The sequence below is a fragment of the Scyliorhinus canicula genome, chromosome 4 (assembly GCF_902713615.1).
Source record: "Scyliorhinus canicula chromosome 4, sScyCan1.1, whole genome shotgun sequence".
Classification (NCBI taxonomy): Eukaryota; Metazoa; Chordata; class Chondrichthyes; order Carcharhiniformes; family Scyliorhinidae; genus Scyliorhinus; species Scyliorhinus canicula.
Genome location: NC_052149.1, coordinates 38,123,135 through 38,143,404, shown reverse-complemented (window position 1 = coordinate 38,143,404; position 20,270 = coordinate 38,123,135). Strand labels below are relative to the sequence as shown.

The 20,270-nt window shown below is 44.4% G+C and overlaps 1 long non-coding RNA gene across 2 annotated transcripts in view; it reads right to left on the bottom strand.

Moving 5' to 3' along the window:
* Nucleotides 1-20,270, bottom strand: part of LOC119964501 — a 69,460-nt gene that overhangs the window by 29,752 nt on the left and 19,438 nt on the right. For both annotated transcript variants that reach the window (XR_005460308.1, XR_005460307.1), the window contains exons 3-4: nt 9,832-9,956; nt 25-148 (exon numbers count right to left, since the gene is read on the bottom strand). This is a non-coding gene — a long non-coding RNA (uncharacterized LOC119964501). The remainder of the gene's footprint in view (nt 1-24; nt 149-9,831; nt 9,957-20,270) is intronic.

Below are 20,270 nucleotides of genomic sequence, written 5' to 3'. Positions count from 1 at the left end.
AACGAATTAAATGCATAAGCTTACCATTGTGTTACTGGATCTGTCATTTCACAAAAGGAGCTCCAATTATGTTACATCAAAATGAAGGTCTAACTCTCAGGTGGTAAGGACATCCTGTGACTGAATCCTACCTTGAAGAGTAAAGCATCTGTGAAAGAGAAAATCACATGATATGCATTTGTTAATGCAATACTTAATTGCCTCCTATAGTGCAAACCAGGTGAATTGTCATAAATCATAAAAGTCAAGGAGAAATTGTGCTCAAATCTAAACAACGTTTTACGAAAATCGATTCGCCTGGGGAATTGGCGGTGCAGTGAGGGCCAACACAGGGCTTCCAACTTCCTCCCCTTCCCCCAACTTTCTCCCCTTCCCTCTTCCCCGAATCAGGTCCTGACCCGTCCCCGTTCACCATTTCAATTAGGCTAAACCTCTGGGTGAGGAACTGATCACTGGCGACACTAACACACTGTGTAGATAAACTTCACAATATGGGTGGTGGGTGTGGGGGGGGGGGGGGGGGGGGGGAGAGTCCCAAATAGTGAGATCCCCCCAGCTTTCTGACTGTGGCAGGTCTGTAAAAATTCTTGCACGGTGTACAAAAACGAGGAATTCAGCCTAAACCTTTATACTGCACTGGTCAGGCCTCTTCTGCGGTATTCAATACTAGGCATTACATTTTAGGTAGGATATCAAGGCTTTAGAGAGGGTGAAGAAGAAATTAACTTTAATGATACCAGGCAAGAGGGACTTCAGCCATGTGGAGAGATTAGGGAGGCTGGATTGTTCTCGCGAGGGCAGAGATGATTAAGAAGATTATTATTTTTTGAAGTATTCAAAAACATGAGCAGTTTTGATGGAGAAATTAAGAAGAAAATGTTTCCAGTGGCAGAAGGGTCAGAAACCTGAGGATGTAGAATTAAGGGGATTGGCAAAAGAACCAGCTGTGACATGAAGAAACATTTCCGCGTCCTGCTCCTACCGCCAGCCTTGGCGGCTTGTTTTCTGCAGGTGGAGGTCGCTCACTATTGGCCGCCACAGAGATCTTACAGTTCTGCCAAGATCTATCGCATTTTGTATGGCTCACCCCCCCCCCCCCCCCCCCCCCCCCCCCCCACCAGGGAACCTGATATACTTCCCAGAGTATTGAAAGAGGTTGCTATAGAGACAGTGGATGCATTGGTGATCATCTTCCAAAATTCTATAGATTCTGGAATCTACCGTGGGCAGCATGGTAGCATAGTGGTTAGCACAGTTGCTTCACAGCTTCAGGGTCCAAGGTTCGATTCCTGACTGGGGTCACTGTCTGTGCGGAGTCTGCACGTTCTCCCCGTATCTGTGTGGGTTTCCTCCGGGTGCACCGGTTTCCTTCCACAGTCAAAAGATGTGCAGGTTAGGTGGATTGGTCATGCTAAATTGCCCTTCGCGTCCAAAAAATGTTAAGTTGGGGTTACTGGGTTACGGGGATAGGGTAGATACATGAGCTTCAGTAGGGTGCTCTTTGTAAGGGCCAGTGCAAACTCGATGGGCCGAATGGCCTCCTTCTGCACTGTAAATTCCATGATTCTATGGAATGCTTCCTAAAGATTGGAAGGTAGCAAATGTCACCCCACCATCGAAGAAGGGAGGGAGACAGAAAATAGGAAACTACAGACCAGTTGGTAGGGAAATGCTGGAATCTATTATAAAGGATGTGATAAATAGACACTTGAACAATCATGATCTGATTGGGCATCTTCAACGCGGATTTACGAATGGGAAGTCATTGCTTGATGAATTTGTTGGGGCTTTTTGACAATGTTACTCATGAAATTGATGAAAGATACTTGAGGGATGTGCTACATTTGAAGTGTCAGAAGGCTTTTGTTAAAGCCCCCCACAGGAGGTTGGTTGGCAAAATAAAAGAACATGGGACAGGAGGCAATAGACTGGCATGGATTCTGGATTGACTAACAGGCAGAAAACAGGGAGTAGGAATAAATGGATCATTCTCACATTGGCAGGCTGTGACTAGTGGGGTACGACAAGGATCAACTGTTCACAATATATATCAATGATTTGGATACGGGAACCAGTTGTAATATTTCCATGTTCCCGGACAATACAAAGCTAGGAGGGCATGTGTGTTGTGAGAAAGAGTAAAATGGCTACAGAAGGATTTGGACAGAGTGGCGAGGACGTGGCAGATGGATATAATGTGGAAAAATGTGAAGCAATCCATTTTGGTAGAAGGAACAGAAATGCAAAGTATTTTCTAAAGGGTAAGAGATGAGAACATGTAAATGTACAAAGGGATTTGCATATCCTATTCCACAAATCACTGAAGACTAGCATGCAGGCGCAGCAATTAGGAAGGGTTTTGGAATGTTAGCCTTTAACACACGAGGATTTGAATAGAGGAGTAGTGAAGTCTTGCTTCAATTGTATATAAGCTTGGTTAGACTGCACCTGGTGTACTGTGTGTAGGTTTGGCCTCCTTACCTCAGGAAAGATGTTATTGCCATAGAGGGAGTGCCGCAAATGTTCACCGGTCTTGTTCTGGGATGGCGGTACTGTCTTATGAAGAGAGATTGGGGAAACTGGGCCTGTATTCTCTAGAGTTTCAAATAACGAGAGGTGATCTCATTGAAACCTACATGATATTTAAAAGGAATAGACAAGGTAGATACAGGGGAGGTGTTTCCCTTGATTGAGGAGTCTAGAATCAGGGAGCACAATTTTAAAGTAAGAGGGATGCCACTTAGAACAGAGATGAGGAGAAATTTCTTTATACAGAGGGTTGTGAATCTTTGGAGTTTTCCACACCCAGAGAGCTGTGGAAGCTCAATCATTGTGTACATTTAAAGCAGAGACTGATAGATTTCTGATTAACAAGAACATAAAGGGTTATGGGGATAGTGGGTGTAAAAGACATTGAAGTGTCCGACCAGCTATGATCGTATTAAATGGTGGAGGAGGTGCCGCAGGCTGCAGGGCCTATTCCTGTTTCTATGTTCCTAACCCGCCATGGGGAATCACCTTCACCGGCAGGAAGGGCCTGAACATCCCACCCAGTGAGTTGTTTGATCTGGAATGTACTGCCTGAAAGGCTGGTGGAAGCAGATTCAATCGTAACTTTAAAAAGACAATTGGATAAATACATGAAGGAATGGCTTACATTGAACTTCTTTTTTTTTTCTTTCCGCTCATTTAAATCTATGACTTATCCTGTGGTCATATCTGGGTTTAGATTATCGATTCCATTAATTCTTGCCTTATTTTGATTTTCCATTAATTTCCTCTCAGCCTCTAGAGTTTGAGTTTCTCCATTCTTGCCGCTAATTGCTTCCTTTCCAATGCATGAATTCTAGCAGAGTGAATGAAGGAAAGGGAGTGACTTAAATTGTGCATAGTGCACCAAGTATACTCTCATCGGTGCATTATAAAGCTTCAGTATCCTCTCTGTAGACATATATTCTATTCTTTCTGGCAATGCATTCCCATTCTCTTTTTGTAATTGACTGTCAACACTGTCCAAAGAGGCCTTGCGGTGCAATGGTAGTGACCCTGCCTCTGAAGCTCTGGGTTTTGAGTCCCACCCCAGGACTTATGGCCAAGAATGTTCAAACAGGTTTCTGAAACATCCTGTGCTTATTCTCTCTGCTCCATCATATACCTATGTCACTCTTTTCCTTCCACCAACACAGAATTATGTTTGTTTGGGAGTACTGAATTTCATTTGCCACTGGTCTGTGCAATGACATCATTATTCTGAACAATTTTGCAAAGACCAACTGTCTCCTTAATCCTTACAGTTTTCATATAATTTGCAAATTTTGCAAGCTTACAATTGGTTTATCTGTTAAGTCACGTATTTCCTAAACATTGGCAGTCAAAGATCATGGATTCTCTGGTCCGCCAGCTGCATTTTCCGCTGGGGCGCGTCCCCGCCGGCAACGGGATTCTCCGTTCCCATGGCCGGTCAGTGGAATTTGCCGTTGTGGCCACCCCACGCTGTCGGGAAACCCACGGGCGTGGGCGCGCTGCCAGTGGACGGAGGATCCCGCTGATGGTCTTTGAGGTGCTGGACTCTACTCTCTCACTGGTATTACTGTCTTACTGGCAAACTTTGGAATTCCCTCTCTTAACCTCTCCACCTCACCTCTTTGAAGAGGCTTTTAAAAAAGTTACCTTTCTGAAGAAAGTTTTTAATTGCCTGTCCTCGTCACTGCTGTTGTTGATAATACTCCCTCCTCTGAAACACCTTCACAGGTTTTCTATTGAAGGTGCTATATGAATACAAACTCTTATCAGTGGTTGTTGCAAGACTCTCAAATTGTTTCTATGGGCCCTTCCGGCCAACAGCTCCTGGTGTTCAGCTCGCAGAAAGCTGGTGGCAATCACAATTATGTCATTTCTTAAAACTTGTAGCCAGGCAGGTCTGTTTTCTTTTAAACAGGGGCCTGGAGTTTCTTTGGAGTTACTAAAACGTTGCCAGAAGTGTGGCAGAAAACCCCTCACCTAAACAAGATTTCTTCTGCACCTTTGGAAAAGTTAGCGTGGAGGAATGGGAGCAACTCCAAGAAAGTGTGGCGCAATTCCCCTGAGGGAACAATGATTGCATCCATTATAACCATTTGGTATTATAGTCCTCACTATTAACTCCTCCATGAAGGAGAGGGTCGGAGTTGGAGGTGGTGGGGAGAGATTTAAAAAGTGAAGCATGCAGATTGTGACCTCAACTACTGCGCAGTAGCCTGTCACATTTTTACGGTGGTGGATATGTGGATATCAGGGTGTTTGATTGTTCTCTTCTGGAGTGGTGTGGCTCTTAATTAACATATTACAACTGGGCTCCCATAATGCCAATGCTGCTGAGTATGTTTCTCAGGGAACAGGGAAACCCAGCACACTCCATATGTGCATGGAGGAATATAAGTGCCTCAGCCCCTATTAGAAGATTTTGGCCTCCTCCAACCCTGAATTCCAAGCCTTTCTGTCTCTAGCCCTGATTGTGGGCCTCCTCGCAGAACTCCCAATCAGCAACTTCTCGCTGCTCCCACTCCAGGCTGGTCTCCAGATCCAACAACCCTGTTGATTACTGCCCTTTCCCCCATTGCCCTAATCATAGGCCTCTGCAGCTCCTGAAGTAGCCCTCTCGAGACTTCCCCTCAGCTCCAAATGCTAACTTCATGTCGACCACCACCCTGATTGCAGGCCTCTCCATTCCTCCACCACTGATGGCAGACTGCCCTCCCCACCCACCCCCGAAACTGATTGCAAGCCCTCCACCCCCGGCCTCAATCACCGACTCCCAACCCCAAATGGAGACTCTCAGCTCCAACTGATGACCTCTCTCCCTGCAGTCCCAATTTCCCACCTCCACCTTGGCCGTGCTTGCCAGGGACAGTCCCCAAGAATCCCCGGCTGTATCCATCTGCGAACTGTCAATTAATGTTAATCAGCTCCTGTCATTAAAATCAGGGTCTGGCCGGGTCCTTCATTTGTTGGCCAGACACGCGCCCTCCTAGCTCTCTGTCAATACTGGATCATAATGTCATTATTTTGTGCATGTGCACTGGCTAAGTAGTCAAAGTCATTCTGTGTATCTATGCACTACATGCTGGAATCCAGCTCTCCACAATGACTTATATGGAAACTATCAGCACTATTCAAATCCAAATGAGAGAGAGCGGCGCACTTAGGTCGTTCCTCTGAGATTCAGCCAACAATACAAAAGCAGCTTCTGTTTTCTATTTTTATTTTAGCTTGGATTCCCATGGTTTAATTTTATTCAAAAGGTTCAATTTGCGAAACAATCAAAGCCTAACTGGGGGAAAAAAAGGAATGCACATTCATCTCAAGTCTCGTCACATAGTACGGGCAGCACGGTAACATTGTGGTTAGCACAATTGCTTCACAGCTCCAGGGTGCGAGGTTCGATTCCCGGCTTGGGTCACTGTCTGTGCGGAGTCTGCACGTTCTCCCCGTGTGTACGTGGGTTTCCTCCGAGTCTCCGGCTTCCTCCCACAGTCCAAAGACGTGCAGGTTAGGTGGATTGGCCATGCAAAATTGTCCTTTGTGTCCAAAATTGCCCTGAGTTTGGGTGGGGTTACTGGGTAATGGGGATAGGGTGGATGTGTGGGCTTGGGTAGGGTGCTCTTTCCAAGAGCTAGTGTAGACTTGTTGGGCCGAATGGCCTCCTTCTGCACTGTAAATTCTATCTATAAGTCTTACAACACTAGGTTAAAGTCCAATAGGTTTGTTTGGAATCACTAGCTTTCGGAACGTAGCTCCTTCATCAGGTGAGCCTCACCTGAGGAAAGAGCTGCGCTCCGAAAGCTAGTGATTCCAAACAGACCTGTTGGACTTTAACCTGGTGTAAAATTTGTTACTGTGCCCACCCCAGTCCAACGCCGGCATCTCCACATCAGGGCTACTCATCACATACCCAGGAAGCGGCAATGAAAGAGCTTTACTCTCAATTCATTTCTATACAAACTATTTTGTAGACAAGTAAAGTAACTAATGTTCACACATCAAGTTGTTATTATCAGTAAAGCAAGATGAATGGCTAGTTCAGTTGAGGAAAAAATATTGGCCAGGTACTCTCTGGAACTTCCTGATCTGAACCTGAGGAAGGAGCTGTGCTCCAAAAGCTCATGATTCCAAAAAAAACCTGTTGGACTTCAACCTGCTGTTGTCAGACTTCTTACTGTGCCCACCCCAGTCCAACGCCGGCATCTTCACATCCAAAATTACTGACTGCCTTGCTGTGCCTGCACCATTGGTCGACTGGGAAAGTAAATACATTCCCTTAGACAGTTGGCAATGGTACACTGGCTGAGGAGAGTACTCCTAACCCTTGGCTAAGGTGTATATTAACATGTGCACACCCCCCATAGAACTGGTTGAACATAATACCGTGAAGTGAAGCTTTGGACAATACTTACGGCTGAGATGAGATTTCAGGGTGCGGTAGCATGGCCAAAGCTGTGGCCACATGGTCATATGGTGTGGGACAAGGGTGGTATGGGGTGGTGCCGAAGCAGAATACTAAGTAAGGACTGGACATCAATGTGGTGGCCACAAATGAGTCAAGGGGCTTTGAGAGGCAGTTTCAGATGATGAGTAGACAAAGAGTGATCCTGAGGAGAAATAAACTAATTGTCAAGTCTCTCTCTTTGGTATTCCAGTGAGGAGAACGTATTAAACATGGAACCTGATGATCTCACTGTTATTCTTCTGGCTTATAGGCAGGAGAGAAGAAGAAAAAGACATCAACAGAGGCATCTGGCTCGCTAAAGGCAGAAACAGAACCGTGAAGAGGAAGGAGTGGCTGGGCGCTGTTCCGCTCGTAGAGGATGAACCACAGAGAGCTGTCGCTCAGAGGCACCTTGCTAGACTCAGGGTGTATAGATGGTGCCTAATATACTTGCAGATGTCTGACAACCAGTGTCGCTGAAAACTACACATGTCCAGGGAACTGGTTGGTTACATCTATCACCTTCTGCAGGTTTTGGCATCATGGGGACTTGGAGGGCATTCACTGCAAGTGTCGCTTAAAGTTACTGCGACAATACATTTTCATGCCACTGGCACCTTCCTGGGCTCCACAGATGACCACTGTAGGAATTTGCAAACCTCCGCACAGAGTCCTGTTGTGTTGCAATGGCATCCCCCTTAGCTTGTGGAGCTGGAGCTGAAGTGGTCATAGGAAGAGGGGATTCGGATGGGCCGGACATTTCCAGGGTTAACTGGGTGGATGGCCCCATGGTGTGCACCAGCTGATCCTCCTCCCTATGGATGCTTGAGGGCCCCTGGCTTTCTCCTTGGGATAGAGAGGCAGCTGGAGTGAGTTCGAGAAGGTCTACTGTCCTCTGGTGTTAGCACTCATGGGTTCAAGCAATTGCCTGCAACATGGAAAGCATGTGCTGCAGCAATGCTGTGTTTACCTTGGTGCATTGCAATGCCGGCACAATCACCTCAGACATAAGGTAGGTGGACTCCTCCATGCAGCCTTGCAATTCAAGGAGTGTACCAGACATCTCTTCTTGATTTTCCCAAGTTTGCCTTTGACGATCCAGCAACTGAGGCATGACCGAGTCCAGACATTTGTCATCTGACTGGGACTCAGCAGATATCTGGCCTCCAGGAATCCTCAGAGTGCCGGCATTGTGGGACATGTCTGTCTCTGTGTACTGAGGATCGGGAAGTGTGATATTCTCACCAGGTTATGACCCTGAGGCTGCTCCGAAACTAGATCCCACCGAGGTGTGTGTCACTGCGCTGGTAGAGGGTGTGTATGAGCACTGTGACAGGTTTTCAATGTCCGGGGTCTGTGAATTCCACATGCACTGTTCTCAGGGCTGGAGTTGAGAGCCTGGCTGGTGGCCTCTCTCAGCTGCTTCCCAGATGTGCCTGCGACAGAATGGGGAGGTCCTTAGTGCATAGCAGGGGCCTTTTAGAAAGGGGAAAAATGACTCTCAGCAATCGTTGTCTGATGGAAGATGCAGTGCTGGATCCTCACTTGGTTTATGGGCAGCACGGTAGCATAGTGGTTAGCACTATGGCTTCACAGCCCCAGGGACCCAGGTTTGATTCCCGGCTTGGGTCACTGTCTGTCCGGAGCCTGCACGTTCTCCCTGTGTCTACGTGGGTTTCCTCCGGGAGCTCCAGTTTCCTCCCACAAGTCCCCAAAGACGGGCTATTAGATAATGTGGACTTCCTGAATTCTCCCTCTGTGTACCCAAACAGGTGCCAGAATGTGGCGACTAGGGGCTTCTCATAGTAACTTCATTGCAGTGTTAATGTAAGCCTACTTGTGACAATAAAGATTATTATTATTGTTGCCGACGACCTCAGCACAGGAGCTGTCGATGTCCTCTCCAGCCTGCTGGATAGCTCTGTCTTCAAAATCCATGAGGACCTTCAGCTGTGGCTTTCCTCCACCCTTCTGGGATCTCTCCCTCTTGATGTGAGGCAACCTTTCCTGCATGAAGATAGATGGCGAGGCAGGTGATAAGGATGCCTCGCGTGTGTGGATGGTGAGTTTGACCAGCGAGATGATGAAGGAGATGAAAATGTGTGTGGGAGAGCAAATGGTGGTGCCCCTTGAGCTGACAGTGAGTGAGATCCCTGTGGATGTGTGATGGATGTATGAGTGCCTGAGTTGAGAGTGGTGGGAAGAGTGACTTATCCTGGCGGAACAGAAGGGCTCATTCATCCACTTCATGCACTGGATAGCTGTCCTTTTCTGCAGGGCATTAGCACTGGCCACCCTTGTCACCACCCAGGAGCGTCTCCAGGGAGGCATTCGAAAACCTGGGGGTGGATTTCTTGGCAGCCATCATTTCCTCGTGAACCGTAAAGTATGGTTGGTTATGCCTTTAAATGTGGTGCCCCATTGATTGCAGCGCAGAGGTGAGGACGTGGCAGGCGAATCAGAGGCCGTCCCGCGGGCGATACGGTGTGAAAACTGTGGCAGAAAACCTTTGGCACTAAGTTATCCAGCAGGAAAAGCCACCATTACCCCTGGTGGGTTCAATGCTGCTTTTCCTGCCCGCTTTCAGTCTTTTCTGATTTCTGGGAAAATCTCCCCCTGGGTGATTTTGAACTCGCATCTATTAACCATGCCATAGGTGGTTTCCCCAAATATGTGACTTATATCATGCTCAAAGAAGTTCACCATCTGGATGTTGTCTGTTAACAGACAGGAAATGAGCCCTCCAATCCAAATAAGAAATGTGCTGTTCACCAATATTAGAGTCATGCTTGAGCACTCGAAAAATATTTTCCAACTCCCGGCTTTAAAAGAACTCAACTCAGTTTGATTGTGGAAGAGGCACTTACCAGTAATGCAAAATATTCACGCAGACAGACGGGTGACTTGTCTCAGTCTTCACATGGAAAACTCTCCTAATTTAAGCGGGTGGCAAGCAGATTCTGACATCTCTTCAGCTTGTCGCTCTGAACAACTGCAAGGTGAAAGGCAGTCGTGTTAGGACAGATTTCCGAGTTGCTGCACTCTTTCTAATTCATTCCCGTTAATGCGAGCTCTGAGCTCGACTTCTATGTAACATGTTCTTCAATTGGATCATCCCATCACCCCTTTCAACCAATCAACTCAATTGATGTTTTCCTGACAGCTTCACCAAACATTCTCAGTGCATGAATCAAGTGTCAGGTAAATTTGAGTCAGAGCCCATGTGGCCATATCCTCATCTTTGGTACATGGCATAACATAAAATGCAGCAAAAACAATGCTTACTTGCAAAATTAACAGCAATGTCCTCACTTGATTCGAAGCATTAAACTGAGGAAAATAGGCACATAAATAATTGATAAAATATTGATCCAGTCGAAGGATTTAAGTGACATCAAGTCCAGCCAGGGAAAGCTCGATGATTTATACTGGTCACCTGATCCTACCGATAAACTGCTTTGCCAATGAGGTACTAGGTATTAATTGCAACATATGCTTAGATCGTAAATCTTTGTTTTAAAGTATTCTTACTGCTGTGCTCCCTGATGGTTCCATGATACATCTTGAATTTTCAAGTTGTGCTGTATTATAGAGTTGGAAGGGATGTAATACTTACTTAGGATGTGCAACTTGATCATGTGACAGGAGCGGCCAAATTATAATTATTTTTCATTTCTTCTTCCAATATAGGCGAACATTTGCTCGCATGTATTATCATAGAATTCCTATAGAGCAGAAGGAGGCCAATCGGCCCATCGGGTTTGTACCGACCCTCCGAAAGAGCACTCTAACCAGGTCCACTCTCCCGTCCACCCTACCCTATCCCCTCAACCTAACCTGCACACAAAGGGGCAATTTAGCATGGCCAATCCACCTAACCTGCACATCTTTGGACTGAGGGAGGAAATTGGGACCATCCAGAGGAAAATCATGCAGACATGGGAAGAATGTGCAACCCCACACAGAGTCGCCCAAGACCGGAATCGAACCTGGGTCGCTGTTGCTGTGAGGCAACAGTGCTAACCACTGTGCCACCGTACTGCACCTTTAATTTCCTCAGTCAGACAGTTCCTAAGTCAGTCAACTTATTTCACATTCAAGGTCCTGCTTTCATAGAAGTTCTTTGAAAGAACTAAAGAACTTTGTAGACTCTGTATGTATAAAGGCAGTTATACAGATTTTTGTTTGTGTAGTCTAATGTGTATTTGCCAACTTCTAAAGCATCCTAGATGTGCATTCCATATAGATGTTATCAACATTAAAGGTCAGTCAGAGTGTTGCTGTAATGCTTCAATGCTGGATCTTCCTGACTACAGTCAGGAAATCTTTTTTCACCCATTGTACCAGGGATTTACACTTTGCATCATAGATGATTGAAGAGCTGCGGGTGTGGATAGAAAGGCCTTCTGAAGAAAGCATCTGATGTTACAGCTTGTAAATCTTTACCTGCACACAGGCTACAGGGAATGGCAATGATACTGAACTGCAAACTTTTTTCCCCTGTGTGTGGGAGGTGGAAGCTAGTTTGGAGATTAGTGTAGGATTTGATATCAAGGTTATGACCTATCTGAGTGGTGGCACTGGATTCGCTGACAAAAGTTATGACTGAGGTAACATTACATTCTGCTAACATTACATTCTGTAGTCTCTCCTTCCTTCCCTATATACGGTATGCATTGTCTGCATAGCATGCAAGAAACAATACTCTTCACTGTATACTAATACATGTGACAATAATAAATCAAATCAAATCAAATCAAATCAGTCTGAGCCGTTTCTGGCCGACCACCCAAAAGTGAATTTATTGGTATTATTCCAAAACTGACACAAAGTATAACACCCAATCATGATGTAATCACTGAAGAATATCACTGCCCATTAGAGTGAGGTATTCATAGGGCTAGGCGGTGAATTGAACAATTGTCTTTCACCCCTGAGAGCCAGAGTTCAATTGAAAGTGAGGGAAGCAAGTTCTCTTTGCAATTTCAACATCCAATAAGTTTGAAATGTTTTAGTTCCCATTGGACACATCTCCACAATATAAAACGGCCGCTACATAAAATATTGTTAACATTAATTCTGCAACCTAACCAAGAATTGTGCATGATTGATTGGAAGACTGAAATAAGGAAATAGGTTATCATTTTAAATTATTGGCTCATCACATTAATCAAATTGTCATTGGTAATTAGATCAACTTCACCCTTCTTAAAACATAGAACATAGAACAGTACAGCACAGAACAGGCCCTTCGGCCCTCGATGTTGTGCCGAGCAATGATTACCCCACTCAAACCCACGTATCCACCCTATACCCGTAACCCAACAACCCCCCCTTAACCTTACTTTTTAGGACACTACGGGCAATTTAGCATGGCCAATCCACCTAACCCGCACATCTTTGGACTGTGGGAGGAAACCGGAGCACCCGGAGGAAACCCACGCACACACGGGGAGGATGTGCAGACTCCGCACAGACAGTGACCCAGCCGGGAATCGAACCTGGGACCCTGGAGCTGTGAAGCATTTATGCTAACCACCATGCTACCGTGCTGCCCGTTCTTCTTCTGCTTCATCTCCACCACTGGTTTCTTGAAGCGATTATCAGTTTTGCTTTAAGCATTTAATCCCCCTGTGTTTGGAACACTGCATGCACAGTATCAACCTGTCAAGGCCTCTGTGATGGCAGCTCCCCAACCTACAACCTCTAGCATGCAGAAGGGCAGAATGACATGGGTATATGAATGTCTGCGAGTTCCTCTCCAAGGCACATTCAACTTGAAATGTATTGGCATTCCTTCATTGTCACTGGGTCAACATCCTGTAACTCCCTCCGTAATAGCAGTGTGAGTGCATCTTCACCACATGTAATGTAGCAATTCAAGGAGGTGGCATATCGTTATTTTCTAAAGGGTAATCAGGAATGGACAGTTAAATGCTGGACTTGTCAGCCCATGAATGAATAAAGGACAAGGATTGTCTGCATTCTAGTCAAGTGCGGTTCTATTTACAATCAAAGCAATAAAACAAACTAACACCCAAATAAAACAAATGTTGTTTCCTTACTCTGGATCAAACTTATTGAAGAGTAATTGAATACAACATTTATATCTTGTACCTATTGCATTCTATATAGGATCAACAGAAGGACGGAAGTAACTAACTGAGATACATGAAAATTGTATTTGGACCGACATTGCTATCTCTAGTAATTTGGGCCCTGAAATTACACTGTGGGAACTAATGTAAGAGTGCTTCAACAAATTGTCTCAAATTACTCTCTGCAATATTTTAGTGATGATGATAAATCATTTCAAATTAGTAGTCTGACACGCCATCGTGTTATTTCAGGTTCCTCGTTTAGGATATTAATTAATTTTGCCACTTCGTGAAAACTGCCCTCCTCTTTGCAGGATTTTGCTGCTTCCATTGTGGAAGTTGATTAAGGCCAAAGAATAGGTTAAATAATTTCTTAGCTTATCAGTGAAAGAGAGTGAGGGTTCATTCCCTCAGAGTTATGTCCTTCGAGAGAGATCCCCACCCCACCTTTGCTTCTCAGTGCTATAATCGTGTACGCATTAATCCTCCATTGCTTGCCTGAAGCAATATGTCTTCAGTGGCTATTGGTCTCAAAGAAGGTAGCTCTTCTGTTGATATGAAGTAAGTGATATGTTCATTCTTCCAGTTTATCACCAAGTGCCAAAGGATAATTACGTTCCCCTCCTCTTCAAATGAGAGTTGTGGGTCTGCCCAAGGGAGGGTTAGCTTTCTCACCTTCAAGTTGCCCCAAGCGTTTTTGATAATAAAGCTGCCTTTAAATCCAGTCCCTGTCAGTCCCTGAATAAAGGGATCCTTTAAATCATTTGTCATTGAGGCTGAGCCTTTCAAAGATCCCCACTAATTAAAAGTTTCATTCATGCCATTAGCAAGCAAGTGCAGGAAGGGAGAAAAAGTTTCAAGTTCTCTTGAGAAAAAAAGGGAGGCATTTCCTGCTGCTTGATAATTTATGAGTGTGCTGACTTTTACAAAGCTCCAGATGCAGACAATGCACATCATTTTCTGCCTGTTAACAATTAGTAGCTAACACACTTTATAGATCTTTCACATCAAATAAATGACCCCAAGGTATATTTTCAAATTAAATACATTATGTATACACATAGACTTTTACAAGACATTAGGAATCAATGTTATTTAAAAGTTTTTATACTTCATACCACCACCAGCTTTGGAAACTCACTATCGCCTAAGCAGCATTGAAGTTTCACTCCAAATAAAATCACTATTTTTATCTAAGACAGTGCTCCATAGAGCAGTAATACTGAAAAAGTGAAATATGTCATTTGTTTTCCTGCCTCTTTGATCATTCCGTTACAAAGACCAAAACATAGCATTCTTTAAAGTTCCCATCCCTCTGGTGATTGAGAAAATACAATAAATGCTTGAAGTGGAGTTAACGCTGCTTAACTTCCTTCTTTTACCCACTTCGATGCCCCTTGTAAACTTTTCTAAGACATTGCATTATGTGAGGAGTGCCATAAAAATGCAAATTGTTATTGCTTGTACTCAATTCCCTTGTGTGCAGCTATGTGAGATTTTGTGATCTGGATTGAGGATTTTTGTCCCCACTTCAGGATGGGCAATGATACTAATTAAATGGTAAAAAAAATGTTATATGCTTCTTTCAACATATTCCACCGTAGGGTGGTAGGGCAAGTTTCTGGAACATCAAAGTACATTTTTATACTACCGTTCACATAGCAAAATACTACAAGGTGGTTCACAGAAGAAAAATGGATGCCAAGCGAAACAGAGAGATATTAGAATGGGTGACTACAACTTGTACCATGAAGGCACATTTTAAGGATGATTTTAAAGGAGAAGAGGGGAATGGAGAGATGCACGGAGTAGGAGAGGATTTCCTGAGTCTGGGTCCTTGAGGGCTGATAGCCTGGTGACCAGTAAAATGGGAAAAAAAGTGAGACATAGGAGGCCAGATGAATGGAGAGCTCAATGGTGCATGAGTGTAGTACTGGAGAAGGGAGCAGAGATAGGGAAAAGCAAGGACATGGCACGATTTAAATGCAAGATTAAGAATTTCAAATTTGATGCATTGAGGAAATGCATCCAATGTAAGTCAGCAATGATATGGTTGATAAATGAGTGGAATTTGGTTTGGGACACAGTACTGAGAGCAAAGTCTTACATGAGTTAAAGTTTGCGAACAATGACTGACTCAAAGAGCATAATCAAGTCTGGATGTGAGGGAGGCATGGGTGAGAGTTTTAGTGGAAGATGGGCTAAACTAGTGATGGATGTGAATAATGGTACAGAGGTGAACAAAGGTAGTCTTTGTGCTGGAGAGTACATGAGCAAGGAGTTTGAGCTATCAAGAGATAGGTGTTGTTAAGTGTGCACCTCACAATGCTTTTGGATGTGTAATGATCCCAGTTGATGTTATAACTGGACAGGAAGATTCCACAAAGGAACTCTGGTTCCAAAAACCATAACATTGATTTGTTTTGATATATCATGGAGAAAAGGGGCAGAATTCTCATACTCCCCGCAGGGTCGGGGAATCGCCAGCTTCTCCTGGCAGAGTCATGAGCTGTTCACTCCCTCGTTCTAACTCCAACTGCCACAAATTCAGCTAAAATTTAAACTTAAAAGCTTCTCTACCTTACAAGGCCCCAGTTGTTAAGCAACCACTGCTGTTCTTTTTATTCTTCATACCATAGCTTTCTCTAAGCATAATAGAAACACAGTTAGAACCTAACCAACCCCACGTGTACTGCACCTTTGTCCAGCATGAATCTAACTATACATTTTATCCTTTCAGGCACCAAAACATTAAATTAAGCTCACTTCAAATTAGACCTTGGGTGGGATTCTCGACCCCCGCTGGGGGGTCCCGGCGGGACGGAGTAGCATGAACCACTCTGGCGCCGGCCTAGCCCCTGAAGGTGCAGAGGATTCCGCACCTTTGGGGCGGGCCGACGCCGGAGTGGTTCACGACACTCCCGCCCGCCGGGACCCCCCGCCCCGCCGGCTACGGGGTAATCCTGCCCCTTATTTCTAATGTTTACTAATATAAATATAAATCCCCTAAAACTAATTTTACTCTCCAAAGAGCAATTTGCCTTCCCATTCCTTCCTGCCCTTTAATCACTTGAGGTAAAAAGACAGGCTTCCTGCTACTCATACAAACGTTTTACATATGGACCATATTATCAGGATTAACTGGCTTGATAACCAGACTAATAGATTGTTAATTGTTCACTTAAATATGGCAGGCGAGAGAGAGAGAATCCTTACTGATTCCTTCAACAGATTTTCCAGATGACTTCAATATCTTTTCTCAGTTTCTAGCTTGGCAAAACCAGTTCTTAAAAACTTCCTGCCTTTATACTCCAAGAAAGGAATTCAAATTAACATATCTTGTAATCAGTTTTGTAGAACACGTCATCACATTTTTGATCTTTCATCTCAGAAATCTATGACACATTTCAGAACAGTAGAAACTAATAGGAAATGGGGCTATTTCACCTTCCACCGGGGAATGGGTTCGTGGGTGGGGGTTGCCTGTCTGTCGGGTGTATCCTGCTTGGTTAGCAGTTCCTCATTGTCTTCACAGAATTGTTCATTAAAGCCCAGCACTTTGCATTTCCAATACCCTTGTTTCAAGAGTCCCTTTTTTGAAGTGGATTTTGACATGTCCCAGGTCAGAAACTCCATGGAACACATCAGGGCAGGTCTGCAGTGCAATCCATATATGAATTTTCCAGAAAAGTGGTCAACTTATAATACCAGACATCAAGTGGTTGGTGGTAGCCATCTTTGGTCAATGTCCTTTCTACTTTTCTTTTAGCCACAGGTCCTCTTTAAACAGTTCAGCATGCTTTTGGCTAGCTGATGAAGTTAATCCCACTCAGTCAAAATTTCCCATCATCATGCCGAAGCCAACCAACAAAATAAAATGATGAATGAAGTAAAGCTCAACAAATGAAACAGAAACTACTTTTGACTCAAGCAAGAAATCCACTTCTGTAAGATGCCATTTTACGTGGACAGGTGTATACATTGTTTGCTGAGCTGTACCCAAGGTGGTGAAACTCAGTTTGGACCTAATTTTAATAAGTGGGTTACTTAGCTGAGGTTTGCTGGGATCTGAGGTACCATCTCCAGTGAAATGGAACCTGAAAAAAGACAGAGGGCCAGCATCTCCTGCTGTTGGCTCGATTTTATACAGAAGCAAACAAAGTGCCATCTCCAGAAGCATTTTGCTGGAATAATCTGAGTCTGCACCTGGGTGCAGCACAAAGTACACATGAACTGGTGGCAATTTACACATACTTCGTATTGGGAATTAACAAGGTGTACCGTGCTGTATATACATGTTGCCATAAAGATAGTTAGCCACTAATGTCGCATTACAGAAGTCAAGTGAGTTTATAAGTACCTTTGTTTACTTAGCACAAATTGATCCAATACAGTACATTCCTGCAAATGTGCACAAGTAATGAATATGTTTGAAAACTGTAATAGCAGAATCAAAGAAATGAAAACCTAGACTGGTGCAGTTGAGAATGATTGAAGACTGATTATAATGATTCACACGTGTAGCTAGGAATTCCAATTCACTCAGTCAACTAGAAGTCATTTTGAGGCCCAGGCCTTATTTTCATACAGCTGGAAAGCTCTGTGCACCAATAGACCATTGCCCTGAGGCAGCCCGCCTCTTGTTTGTTTGGGGGGGTGAGGTAAAAATGTCCAACTTCCGAATGGAGGTGGCTGACAGTCCCAAGAGAGCTTGAAATTAGTTGGGTCCTCAGAAAGGTAACTCTAAGTTGGGTTGATAGCTCTCCAATACCATACCATTCCTCCTCTTCCCTTGAAATGAGCCAATAGAACATTACAGCGCAGTACAGGCCCTTCGGCCCACGATGTTGCGCCGTCCTGTGAAACCCCTCTAAAGTCCCTCTACACTGTTCCCTTATCGTCCATATGCCTATCCAATGACCATTTGAATGCGTTTAGTGTTGGCAAGTCCAATGGGTCAAAGTACATTGTGAGAGCTGGAGGAGAACTGCTGCTTCACAAAATTACAATTAAATATATTCTTTGGGTTGTTTTTGGTCCCTCAAGATTGCAGTTAGAGTCCTATGTCTGTCAGTGGTTCTGACAGACTTCGGCAGTGGTGATGCGATACACTGTCCACTTTGAAAACACTTAAAGTGGGGTGGCTGCTGTCACTGCCAGCGCGAAATCCCACTGAAGCAGCTTCCCTTCGCAATACATGTTAGCGTAGGCTGTCCTTTGCACAGGTCGCTGTGCGAGTGCAACTGATTACCAGGGAGTTGGAAGCTGGTAGGGGACCTTTTTGATTTAAAACTGCAAACTCCACTATACAGCTCCACCAATGGCCATGATGCTGGGCCCAAGTAACATGCTGCCATCCTTACAGCTGGCATTTCTTCGGCAGTGGTGATGTGATACACTGTCCACTTTGAAAACACTTAAAGTGGGGTGGCTGCTGTCACTGCCAGCGCAAAATCCCACTGTGGTGAGGAACTGGAGAAATGGCTCCGCACAATCATTCCTGGCCTTAGGATTGATGTCCAGAAATACTGAACTAGGCTGATGCTTCTCAAAATCACTGCCGTTCCCTTGACTGTAGCTCTAGACAGATATCAGGAAAAAGTACTGAATGAGCACTGGCTCCCACTGGTAGAATGGGATTGATTGCCTCTGAGCACAAGCAGGTCCACCTGGGTCTGCTGCACACTGAATTCAATGAAGAGCTGATTCATATGCCCATTTACAGCAGGAAGCCTTTATGTGTCCGGTAGCTAAAGCATCATGTAGTAGAACTGGAGCCGGAACTGCAGCATAAAGGGCAGGCCCAGACGCACATCATGGCCGGAAATCTCCATCCGTTCACATCACTGGGATTCTCCAGTCCCATTGCATTGAAGAGTTTTGGCTGGGTTGTTGAGTACCAAATTCTCCATTCTCACTGGCAGCGGTGAAAGGGTGAACCCGGATCGGAGAATCCCACCCTAATACCTGCACTATTGTTATTAATAAATTCACAACGCATCACTGTTAATGTTTAGTTTTGAAATGAATGGTTTCCACGTAAACAGTGCTACTGAGGAACAATCATAAAATAACCAGCAAATATTGGAAATAACAGGAAGTCTGAATCTGTAAAGAACATATTAGCACCTCTGGTAACCATTTGTCAGAATTGCAAGATGTTGGGCATGGGAAATAAACACTTGTGTGCATTTTTAATAGCATTATTGTGCAGTGTGTAGCACACCACCAGCATTCTGCCAACTCTCTCCGGGTCCTATTGTAGAACACTCCCACAGTGATCTAAACAGCTCCAGCATTGTTTGAATATGTCAGATGTTTGCTCAATGATGTTCTTGTTTCTCTAATGTTTTCTATTGTATGTTGTTCGTTGGGCAAGACGGAGATTTTGTAGCAATGCCATAGGCCATGCTTTGAGAGTAACGCAAGAGCCACCCATTCAATTTGCCTTTTTTTTCTAGAAAAAGTAGGGAATTCATGATTCCTTTATATTATGGCACTCTCTAGAAACTTAATTATTCACTTGCGTAATTATTAAGTGGTGGCTGAAGCCGATTTGGAATTTCAATAACTGGGAATGAAAACCAATAAGGTCTTGAACAGGTGCGGATGCAGTCAGTCACACCTATACCCCAGGGAAGTTCAGCCTCTCCTCCTGACATTGCTTGCAAGGACTGATCTTAATGCCAGCATGTCAAAACAAGGTTGAAGGTAATGGACTGAAAATGATTTGTGACAAAATTTTTCAAAAGCAAATGGTAATATAATTGAGTTCCATCATCAGTTTTACTGCTAAAACTGCCATATTTGGCTTCTGTTTCCATTCCTGTACAGTTACCTCAGGAGTCCACAAGGATCTATCCTTGGGACCCCTCCAGCTCCCTCCACAAACTCCCCTCCCTTGCCACCAATTTTATCCCTGTCGCTGACAACGGCCTGAGGCAGATTGTATTCTCACTCTCATTCACGACCTTAAGGTTTCAGCACACATCTATGTCATCACTCTGGCTGCCATAACATCATATGAACATATGAACATAGGAAATAGGAGCAGAAGTAGGTCATTTGGCCCTCAAGCCTGCTCTGTTATTACATAGGATCATGGTTGATCTGATTGTGTTTCGAGTTCCACATTCCCCATCTATCCCCGATAACCTTTGATTCTTTTGCCCAAAAAGAATCTACCTACCTCTGCTTTAAAAATATTC